Source organism: Elaeis guineensis, chromosome 6 (assembly GCF_000442705.2).
Source record: "Elaeis guineensis isolate ETL-2024a chromosome 6, EG11, whole genome shotgun sequence".
Classification (NCBI taxonomy): Eukaryota; Viridiplantae; Streptophyta; class Magnoliopsida; order Arecales; family Arecaceae; genus Elaeis; species Elaeis guineensis.
Window position 1 is genome coordinate 53741501 of NC_025998.2, and position 11388 is coordinate 53752888.

Below are 11388 nucleotides of genomic sequence, written 5' to 3' on the forward strand. Positions count from 1 at the left end.
TAACTCATCAAAACTACCATGGAGAGCCAGGTTGAAATGACTTCATTGGTTTCCATCCAACCCTTGTCTCGATCACTTGCCGACCCCAGGGTCGGGATCTTGCCGACCACACAAGATAATGTTCCATGATCGACATCAACAGATAAAGCCTCGGTTGTGTGCTAACCTCAGGCCATCGATCTATTCAGCCACATAGATAATCGATTAGAATCTTTTAACAAACTCTTAGAATGTGGGCACTACCTACGACTAACAACCTTGATTTGTAGGTTAGTGGGCAGATTTTCTATTCGAATGGCTTGACAGATCGTGGCCTAGCCTAATACTACAACTCTACATCTATATAAGGAGGTAATACAAGGACCTTCGAGATAAGCTCAACTCTAAAGAGAGAATTGATTGCTGTTGTAGGTGGTTAAAAGTAAACTTAATTCACTACTATGTAGTTAGACTGAATCAGGGTTGATTCCTCAAAAATCAAAGAATTAAAATGCAATTAACTAAGTAAAAGAGAAAGTTTGATTCTTAAAAGGTTGGTAATAGTTTAATCAAAACTAACTAATTTAAATCAAAGATAAAATTGAGAAAAATAGATGACGAAAAAGATGTCTTTAGGTTTCTAGATGATCATAGACATAAATTTTGATATTTATTCTAATCTAAGCAATCAAAGTTCGTAATTGATTAAGAATCTTATAAACTAACTCCAGCATAGGCTATCTTGTCGAGCATGAACTATATCTTGTCAAGATCATAGTCCGTCCCACAAATATAGACTATCAAACGATTAGATTGTACAGATCCTAACAGGTTATGTAAATATCATATCCTAGAATAGGTTACGATTGCTAAGCATGGACCATATCCTGTCAAGATCATGACCCCTCCCCCCTATAGGTAACTTATTCAAGAATCAAGCATAAAAGAAATTAAATAGAACTTGAAAGTATTTTATTAATTACAGAGAATAGAAAATAAATACATAAAAGTATGTAAGGATATCTGTACTCCATTACAGACTGCATCTTAGCTAAGCATGGCTCTTGGATACATCTTTCGGAAGATTTAGAACTCTGTCACGGCACCTCCTCTTTCTGAAGCAATCTTCTTCTTGTGCACTCTCCCTCTCTCAAATCCTAAAACAAAACCAAAAAATAAAGAAAAAAAAACTTCTATTGCGGCTGCCTGCACCGCTGCTCACTTCTTTCTCTATTCACGATCCCTTATTTATATAGGTGCAAACTTGGTTGAAATTGGGTTAAAATCGAACTCATGTTTGCTTTCAAAGTCCTCAACTTACGCCCGTTGTTGGATGATGATCAAACGGCCAAAATTTCATCTCAAAATATCCTAAATCAAGTTGGCTGTATTCTTGACTATCGGATCCTTCCCCAAATCAAATTGAAACCATTGGATCGTGCCATTAATCTCCCCAAAACTCTTCTCTCAGTCGGAAACCACGTCAGCCATTCAATCAAGCCTTTGGAGCATTCTCCACCATTCGATCATGTGTGAAGATTGCTGGCAACCATCCGATCATGCATTGGTGTATAGACCAAGTGAAACTATGCTGTGAACCATGCCTTTTGATCTGTGGACTGGACGGTCGGTCCATGGTGCACCGAGCGATTTATTTGGGTTGATTTTGAGCCCAATTTGAGCCTACCTTTGGGTCTTTATTCGGAATCCATTGTGAGTTCGATTTGCACCAAATCAGGCTCTTTTCATTGAAGATCATCTTCTCTATAAAATACAAACAAAAGCATCAATTCTTAAAGAATAAAGATAAATTAATTTATACATTAATGCTTTTATTGATATATATATTATACTTATCATATCCTCTAACTTGAACTTTACTCATCCATGAGTAAAGAAAAAATTTAGGGCTAAGTAACATTTAGCTTAGAGTTTCAAATTTTATCAAATAATTTTTAAAAGGGCCATTGATGTTCAATAGAGCGAGAGTGAGGTATATCATTGGGGTATTAGTATTAATCAATGTGAAAGTTAAGTTAAAAATATTAAATCATTTTTGAACTTTTTCTAAATTATCTCAACTTTTATCTTCAAATCATCTAACTTTCATATGGATAAGTATATTGTTACTTCTGTCTTTCATTTATTGATTTTTTTTTACTTAAACATTGTACTGCTATTGAGTGTCTTAACTCCTTAAGCTTTCTGTTTGACCCATGTAACAAATTTTCAACCAATGACTCTCGAATCAGATGACTTTAGGATACTAGGTACAAAATATCCCTCGAACTTATTTGCTCGAATCAAACAGGCTATGAGTTAAGACTAACTTTACAACAACCTTCTTTGTCCTTCATACCTTTTGACGTGAAGTTCAATGCTTGCTTAGGCAAAGAGGCTCGATTACTTAGTGAGAAGTACTTAAAAACTTTTTTTATAAAATAATTTATTTTATAAAAAATATATAGTTATCTTATACAAGCCCATAAGAAGTAAACTCTTTTTTGATGCTAGTAGAAAAAATAAAAAATACTAAAAAAAATATTTATATTCAAAATTTAACTCTTTATTGAGTTTTCTTAATACTTGATCCCTCGATATCTCACAAACTCTTTGATCTGTACATCAGTTTACTTTTAAAAAAATATGCTTAGGTCAATTTGATTCTTTAGCATAATCGAATATCTAAATGCTAAATACTAACTTATTCGAAGACTTAAATATATATTTTTTTAATTTTTCTACCACCTAATTTGTTGTTGTTTGTAGGTTCTTTCTTGTACTCCATTGGATTCTCATTGGACATTGATGATGTGCTCCCCTCAACTTAGCTAGTCATCCTTATTAGATTCCTATAAAATAAAAGCTAAGTGATTTGAAAAATAAAATACTGGCTTGCCTCTCAGAAACACTAAGTTTAAAGTCTTCAGCTAGACTTTTATTAAGACTTCTAAAATTTGATTGCTATTGTAGGCGATCAAAAGTAAACCTAATTCATTACTATGTAGTTAGAATGAATCAGGATCGATTCTTCATGGATCAGAGGGCTGAGATGCAATTAACTAAGCAAAAGATAAAGCTTGATTCTTAAAAAGTTGGTAATATTTTAAGCAAAACTAACTAATTTAAATCACAGATGAAATTGAGAGAAATAGATAACGAAAAAGATGTCTTCAGATTTCTAGATGATCACAAACATAAATTTTGATATTTATTCTAATCTAAGCAATTCAAGTTCATAATTGGATAGAAATTTTATAAACTAACCGATAGCATAGGCTATCTTGTCGAGTACGAACCATATCTTATTAAGATCATAGCCCATCTTATAAGTATAAGCTATCAAATGATTAGATTGTACAGATCCTAACAGATTATATAAATATCATATCTTAGAATAGATTACTTTTGCTGAGCATGGACCATATCCTGTCAAGATTATGACCCATCCCACCAATAGGTAATTTATTCAAGAATCAAGCATAAAAGAAATTAAATAAAATTTGAAAGTATTTTATTAATTACAGAGAATGAAAAATAAATACACAAAAGTATGTTAGGATATCTGTACTTCTCTACAGACTGCATCATAGCCAAGCATGGCTCTTGGATATATCTTCCAGAAGATTTAGAACTTTGTCACAGCACCTCTTCTTCCTGAAGCAATCTTCTTCTTCTGCACTCTCCCTCTCTCAAATCCTAAAATAAAACTAAAAAGTAAAGGAAAAAAAACTTCTGTTGCGGTTGCCTACACTGCTGCTCACTCTATTCTCTAATCACAGTCTCCTATTTTTAATAGGTGCAAACTAGATTGAAATCGGATTCTTGTTCACGTTCAAAGTCCTCAACCCACGTCTACCATTGGATGATGATCAAATGGCTAAAATCCTATCTCAAAATGTCCTAAATCAAGTCGACTGCATTCCTAACCTTCGGATCCTTCCCTAGATCGAATTAGAGCCGTTGGATCGCACCATTAATCTCCCCAGAACTCTTCTCTTAGTCGAAAATCACGCCAGCTATCTGATCAAGCCTTTGGAGCATTCTCAGCCATTCAATCACGTGTGAAGATCACTGGCAACCATCCAATCGCGTCGGTGTATAGATCGGGCAAAACTATGCTATGAACCATGCCTTCTGTTCTATGGATCGGGCAGTCAGTCCATGATGCACCGAGTGATTTATTTGGATTGATTTGGGCTGGTTGAATTTGGGTTTTGTCCCTAATTTGAGTTGATTTTGAGCCAAATTTGAGCGTGCCTTTGGATCTTCATTCGAAATCTGTTGTGAGTCTGATTTGCATCAAATTTTTTTCTTTTTAACCTACGAATCAGACTCTTTTCATTGAAGATCATCTTCCTTATAAAACACAAACAAAATCATCAATTTTTAAAGAATAAAGATAAATTAATTTATAAATTAATGCTTTTATTGATATATTTATTGTACTTATCAAGAATGCTCTTGCGCTCTTGCCCTTTTTCTCTCTTGCTCTTTTCTACTATTCTCAAGCTCTGACTAACTTTGGCATTGGAGGGTCCCCAACCAGAGAATCTCTAGCGAGAGTGGACTTCTGTCGTAGGTTTCTTGTGGTATCCCAGCTCTTGGATCAGTATTCGTGCTCAGCCACATCAACTTCAATCGGAGTCTTGCGGCAATAGTTTGGCACTAAAGGAAGAGTCTGGCAACCCAACAAAACAAAGAAGAAAATGGATAAAAGAGAAGCAAAGTGAAGGAAGAAGAAGGACCAACCAGAAACAAACTCGAAGAAGGAGAACTAGAAAAATGGGGCTTGATCGAAAAAAGATCGCTGAAGCTAAAGGAGATAGAGTGCTAGTAGCAAGAAACCCTCTAGCAAACTAGAGCACTGAGAGAAATTAGCGGCCGAAAAAATGAGAATAGGGGGAGAGCAAGCCTGTATATACTATCCATCGATAGTTCAGATCAGACTCTCAAGCCATCGAATATCAGCCACATGGCATTGATTAGGACCATCCAACCAAGCGACCCTTTGATGCACCACTACTTTGATTCGGTCATGCAGACTGATCTACGTGAAGCGATGTTAGGCCAATCAACATAAGATAGGTGGCCACCTCCGATTGGCTAGCCCATAGTCATTGATTCTCAACCTTCAACGCTGAAATAATGATCTACCTCAAGCCATCCATCTTTCATAAATGCACTGGGATCCACAAAGCACAGAATTTTTCAAAATAATTAAGGCACGATTCATGAAGTGGCTTGTCAAATTAGCATTGGATTTTGTGAAATGATGCGACGGTTCAGTTGAAGACCAGATAACTCAGATTTGCCGACTCGGACATGCACTGAGGATATATTTCAAGGAGTACTACTTCCTTTATCCGAAGCAACCACTTCGAGCTAGAAAGTGGGGGGCAAAATATTATGGGATTATACTACCTCGGTTATTATTCTCGGGACTCATCCTCAGCCATTATTCTCAGGACTCATCCTCGGATATCCTTTTTGGATCGATTGAAATACCGAGGTGAACTTCAGTGATGAATATCATCTGGATGTCTCGATAAAGAAATAGACTTCACCAGACTTAATTCTCGGACATCATCCTCGATCATATGCCGAGGACAGCAACATGCCACCATTGACCTGATTGTTAGACTAGTATCGATGACTTCGATCGATGACTCCTCAAGACCGTCATGGAGAGTCAGATCAAAATGACTTCATTAGCCTCCGTCTGACCCTTGGCTCAACCACTTGCCGACCCTAGGATCGGGATCTTACCAATCACATGGGATGAGATCCCATGACCAGCATCGACAGATGAAGTCTCCGCTGTGTGCCGATCTCAAGCCATCGACCTATTCAGCTATATGGACAACTGATTGGAATCTTCCAACAAACTCTTAAAACATGGAAACTACCCATGACTAACAACCCTGATTTGTAGGTTAGTGGGTAGTTTTTCTATCTTAATGGCCTACAACTCTATTTCTAAATAAAGAGATAATGCGAGAACTCTCGAGGTAAGCTCAACTCTAGAGAGAGAATGCTCTTGTGCTCTTGTCTTTTTTCTCTTTCTTTTATATTGTTCTCAAGCTTCGACTGACTTAGATATCAGAGGGTCCCCCACCAAAGAACCCCCAATGAAGTGAATTTCTCTTGTAGGTTACTTTTGGCATCCTGACTCCTAGATTGGCATTTATCCTCGACTACATTAGCTTCAATCGGAGTCTTGTGGCAACAACCCTTACTCCTCCAATCACTATCCAATTCGGTCATGAGATATTCATCATTGAGGTCGAGAATTAAATATCACTCCCGACTAGTCTTGGATTGAAATTTAAGTACAAAAATATCCAAATTAGTATATCAATATATAATTAATTTATTATATCAATATTATATATTTGATATGATATTAAATTGATATTATATGTTATATTTATGATATATATTATATTATAATATATTATTAATTATACTATTGTCATATTATGATTGAATGATAATTTTAAATTAGAGTAGAAATATCTTATTTCATTTTATATTGAAATTATTTAATATATTATTTTTATTTGCCTTATTTTCCTATCAAAATAAATACTAGCACCAATCAATAATATATTATAAGTATAAATAAAAATATTAACTCTATAATAACAATTAATATATTTTTATAGGATTAATAATTTGTAGGACTAATAAATATATTTTTATTGAATTTATTAACAATTAATATATTAATAAATTTATTAATATTTTTTTATGATATATTTATATTATTAATAAATATATTTTATGGAATATATGAGGGGTAGTTTTGGAATTACGTGCTCAATGATTTTGTATTTCTATGGAATATACCAAATAAGTTACTCGTGGATACCTACAAATCTTTAATCATTAGATATGGTCTATCAAATGCAATGATCTTTGATTATTGAGAATCAAATCACTCAGGATTTGGATCACCGGTGATATTAGATCACCATGGTGATCCTATTTGGGTCACCAAATGCCACCTTAGCTACACTAATTGATTCTTCACTCATTGGGCTTATATATGTTGAGAAGGACTAAGTTATGATCAAAAAAGGTAAAATTAAGGATTAATTGGGCGGAGCACTAATTGCTTTCAATTAAATAAATTAACTGGGACTCAATTAGTAAGATAGCATAAGCTGAATATTACTAAATTCAGATTTATTATGTAGGTATAAGATTAGTTTGTTAACAGACTGGTTTTACAAAAGCTATAGTTTTGGATTATGTTTAACTAGATTCAATTTTGGATTAAGGCTGTAGATTCGGTTCTCTTAGCATTAGATCATTCTCTTTGGTTATGGGTGTGAATTGGAAGTATTGACTATATTTGCTCTCTTTTCCTATTGTTTGTGTAAGTTGGATGAACCAATTAAACATTTTTGTGATTATCTACCTGGTTGTGAATTTTCTTGATCAAGTTGGAAATTCAAATAGTAAAGGACCAAAATTGAATAGAGGAACGTGGGGGAGCCATGATTGTTGTTCAAGGGATTGTTATTCTATTGAAATATCTATTGACTTAATAGGTGATTAAGGTGGCACTTAAGGATGATTTGGCAGTAATTTTTTTGATTATTGAAAGCCTATTTAACAATCAATACTTGTTGCTCTTTGGATTGATTTTGATGATTACAAAGTATTTGAAGGGGTACTAATGATTTTCGCTTGAAAAAGACTTATTGCACATCAGGGGCAAAATTATAATTTTACCAAACTCTGATTTGAAAGCATCAAGTGCTAGAACAAAAGATTTGTGATCATTGATAAAAATTTTATAGTTTTTGGACATGTATTTTGAAAGATATTCATGATTGAAAGATTTGAGTCGACCCCATGAGTCGACTTATGGCACAATGAGCTGATTGGCACGTAGATTTTTTGGCTGGCACTGTTTTGGCACAGTCTGTGAGTCGACCCCATGGGTCGACCCCCAGACATGAGTTGACCCATGAGTCGACTTCTACTGTTTTTAGACCAAAATCACAGAACCTTTGTTTTCTGCTGTTTTTCACAGAGGTCGACCCCATGAGTCGATCCATGAGCATGAGTCGACCCATGAGTCGACCCCTGTGATGAAAAAGTTCTGCAATGGCTAATTTTTAACCCATTTTAAGTACTTTTAATGCTCATTTAATGTGGTCTAACGGCTCTATTTCAGCCCAGATTGTTCTCCACCATTCCTTAAAGCTATAAAAGGGACAAAAAGGTGGGAATCAAAGAGAAGAGAGATTTTTGAAAAGAAGATTTCAAGCATACTTTTCAACCCTAAGCAAGAGCTCACTCAAAGCATTCAAGAAGCTTTTAATTCAAGCTCACCAACTCCTCAAGTGCTCATTCAAGTCTCCAACCACCTTGAGAAAATCAAAAAGAGCCTTCTTCTCTTTGAGTAAAGTGTATTTAAAACCCCATTCGCTCATTTAAGGAGCTTCTTTTATATTTTCTGTGCTATTGATTGTAATACTCTGTTTGAGTTATTGTTTTTATTTTGAAAGGGTTCCAAAACAAAGGAAGATTGATCCGAACCTTGAATCGGAGTGTATTGGGTTGGCTTGTACCCGAAAAATAAGTGGACTAGCTTGGGATAGCTAGAGTTGGAGGTTCCGACGAGTGTATTCAAGTTGAATACAAGTTAGTGGATTGAAATTCCCAAGTAGGAGCTTGGGGAGTGGATGTAGGTGCAAGGTTGGCACCGAACCACTATAAATCCTCTTGTTTGTATTGTGCCTAATTGCTCTTCTTTAGAACTTTTTTATTCTATTGCATTCTTGCATTTAACCATTAGCCTTGAATCAACTATACTCTCCTTATTTATTTAGCTATTGTTAAACAATTTTCATAAGATATAAGTTAAGGTTAAAATTTTTAGAAACCCAATTCACCCTCCCTCTTGGGTTGCATAGCTGGGCAACAAGTGGTATCAGAGCCCGGTGCTCTAGCCCTACTTTGATCTAACCAATCAAAGAGCTAAAGATCTATGGTAACTCAAGTTGGCACTTCTCTAGCCGAGGGGCAGTCCACTAACCGACCTCCACTTTTCAATGGGTCCAACTATACCTATTGGAAAGCTCGGATGAAAATCTTCATTCAAGCACTCGACTATGATATGTGGAGTATCTAGTAAACGGCCCTCACACACCCACTAAAATTATTGATGGTGTGGAATCAGCCAAACCCGAAAAGGATTGGGATGAGGTTGATAAGAAAATGACCCAACTAAATGCTAAAGCTATGAATATTCTATATTGTGTTCTTGATGCTAATGAATTTAATCGCATTTCAACTTGCTTGTCTGCTAAAGAAATATGGGATAGATTAGAAGTAACCCATGAAGAAACTAATCAAGTAAAGGAGTCCAAAATTAACATGCTCGTGCATAAATATGAATTGTTTAAAATGGAGCATGATGAGTCTATAACTGAAATGTTTACTCACTTTATTGATATTATAAATGGTTTAAAGAGTCTTGATAAGTCCTATTCTAACAGTGAGCTTGTAAGAAAGATTCTCAGGTCCTTACCAAGAACTTGAGAAGCCAAAGTGACCGCTATCCAAGAAGCCAAAGATCTAAACATCCTACCCTTGGAAGAGCTTCTTGGATCATTGATGACACATGAGCTGAGCATGAAACAACATCAAGAGGAAGAAGTCTAAAAGAAGAGAACAATCGCCCTCAAATCCACAGCTTAACCAGATGAAGAAACTGATGACTTCAAAAATGAAGAGCAGGATGAAGAGATGGCACTCATTACCAGAAGGTTCAAGAAGTTTTTGAGGAAAAAAAAATAAGGAATGAGGAAGAGGCCACTCACAAAAGGGGAACATAGCAAAGAAAAGGATAAAGACCAGCTCCTTATCTGCTATGAATGCAAGAAATCGGGACACTTCAAGTTCGAATGCCCACAATTGAAGAAGGGTCCTAAGAAGTACAAGAAGAAGGCCATGATGGCCACATGGAGTGGAAGTGATGACTCAAGCTCCGAAGAGAAAGACTCAACTGAACAAGCCAATTTGTGCCTTATGGCACATGATAATGAGGTAAATTCTGAAACTCCTAGTGACTTTACATTTGAAGAACTGTATGAAGCTTTTTATAATTTAATTGATGAACTAAAGAAACTAGAGATAAAGAACAAAGATCTAAAATCAAAAAATCAATCTTTACTGAAACAAAATGAAAGCATTTCAATTGAGAAATCTATCATGTTTCAAGAAAATTAAAATTTAAAGAATAAAATTGCCAAGCTAAAACTAATAGTTGAAAAATTCACCTTGAGTTCTAACAAACTTAATATGATTCTTGAAAATCAAAAGACCGTGTATGATAAGGCTGGACTTGGCTATAACCCCTTAAAGAAATAAAAGTATCTAAAAAATATCTATGTAAACTCTTCAAGTAATAAGTTTTCTAATATTACTTGCTTCAAATGTGGTAGAGTAGGACACAAGTCATACACTTGCTTCTCTAGCAAATCTGTAAACTCAAATGTAAAGAAAATATGGGTTCCAAAAGGAACCATTATGACTAACCAAAAAGGACCCAAAAAAGCTTGGGGACCTAAAGCAAAAACTTGACTTTTGCTTGCAGGTGTGTCTAGCATCCCAAGGAGCAAACAGGAAATGGTATCTTGATAGTGGATGCTCGAGACACATGACTAGTGATGAATCTCAATTCATCACACTTGATGCTAAGAATGGAGGGATGGTCACCTTTGGAGACAATGGTAAAGGAAAGATCATCGGTATAGATAACATTGGTATCACTCCCTCCAAGTACATTGAAAATATTTTGCTAGTAGATGGTTTAAAGCATAATTTACTAAGCATTAGTCAATTTTGTGATAAAGAATATAAAGTTATTTTTGAATCTTCTGTTTGCATTGTAACTAGTCCTATTAATGAAGACATTAAATTTGTTGGACATAGACATGGTAATGTTTATATGGTAGATTTGAATGATCTATCCAAGATAAACATGCAATGCCTAGTATCCTTGAATGTCAAGATTAATGAGACTAGTTGGCTTTGGCATCGTAGGCTTGCACATATTAGCATGCATTCACTTTCAAAACTCATTAAGAAGGAATTGGTTCTTGGTTTGCCAAAATTAAATTTTGAAAAGGATAAAATCTGTGATGCATGCCAACTAGGTAAACAAACAAGAGTTTCATTTAAATCTAAAAATATTGTTTCAACCTCTAGACCTTTAGAGCTATTGCACATGGATTTATTTGGACATACTAGAACTACTAGTCTAGGAGGAAAATGATATGGTTTTATAATTATTGATGATTTCTCTCATTTTACATGGGTTTTCTTCTTGGCACACAAAGATGAAACTTTTCAAGTTTTTTCTAAATTTTATCGAAAAGTCACAAA